At 50.6% G+C, this 1,097-nt stretch overlaps 1 pseudogene; it reads right to left on the minus strand.

Moving 5' to 3' along the window:
• Positions 1-232: 232 nt before the first annotated feature.
• Positions 233-876, minus strand: LOC124527272 (B-cell CLL/lymphoma 7 protein family member C-like; annotated as a pseudogene).
• Between the last annotated feature and the right edge of the window lie 221 nt (positions 877-1,097).

The following is a 1,097-nucleotide window of genomic DNA, read 5'->3' on the forward strand; positions in this document are numbered from 1 at the left end:
AATTTAAATTTGAATGAAATTTTGACATTTAAAAGAATATCAATTAATGCAGTTGATTATTTATTTATTTATTTATTTATTTATTTATTTATTTAGCAAAGGGGTCTTTATTTGTAAAATGCCAAAGGGGCCCCTGGTACAACAGGACAGGCAGGCCAGCTTCTCAGGGGTTGGGGACATTTAGGCAGATGTGCTTGAACAAGAGGGTACCCTACCAGTCCTCTGTATCAACCTAGGCTGTCTTAAGGACAAGGGACACTAGCTCAGAGACAGGATAAGCTTCGGGGGCCCCAGGCTCCAGCAATTCTGGAACAGGCTCCTCCTTGGTCAGCACTTGGTCAGCCACTGGCGGACCCCTAGGGCTGCTGGGGTTACGCCCCTGGGATCCTCTTGCTGCTGCCTGCAGCTATGTGCCTGGGATCTCTCGCGTCCCAGCTGTGGGGGCTGAGCATCCTCTGAGACCTCTTCCAGTGGTCTCGCAGGTGACACAGGGTGGCTGGGCTGGAGGGTGCCCCCAGCGCAGGACTCGGTGCCCTTTTGCAGGGAGCCTTCATAATAAGAAACTCTGGTTGTTCTCATTTGGATACGGAAATATCTGGTTAATCTTTCATTGAGACCCAGCAGGATCAGAGGATCACCCCTGTGGGGACTGGAGCCCCTGCCCCACCTCTCCTAGCCTCGAGATCTCTCTGCTGCACCCCCCTCCTCCATTGCTCTTCCTCCTGGGGGTCCATCACTGAAGAAAGGAAGGGAAGTGTCACCCAAAGTCAGCCAGTGCTTCTCCCCTCTCTGGCCCTTCTGCATGTCCGCCATTACCTTCTTGATATCCTCCTCAGGCTGGTTGAGGATCTCAGCCCACATGGTGTGGCTGGTCATACAGGTGCTTCTGGGCTGCCTCCCTACCGGGTGCAGCCTTCTCAACCAGCTCCCTTCTAAAGTTGTCTGTGCCCTCCCTTTACAGTTCATCATTTATTTTTATTTATTTTTATTTTTTTTACTTTTTAATTTTAGAGAGAGAGAGCACATAAGTGCAGGAGAGGGGCAGAGGGAGAGAGAGAGAGAATCTTAAACAGGCTTCACCCTCAGCCCCGAGTCAC

This window comes from Lynx rufus, unplaced genomic scaffold (genome assembly GCF_022079265.1).
Source record: "Lynx rufus isolate CCGP_SWC_20201006 ecotype Redwood Valley unplaced genomic scaffold, mLynRuf1.p SCAF_5, whole genome shotgun sequence".
Classification (NCBI taxonomy): domain Eukaryota; kingdom Metazoa; phylum Chordata; class Mammalia; order Carnivora; family Felidae; genus Lynx; species Lynx rufus.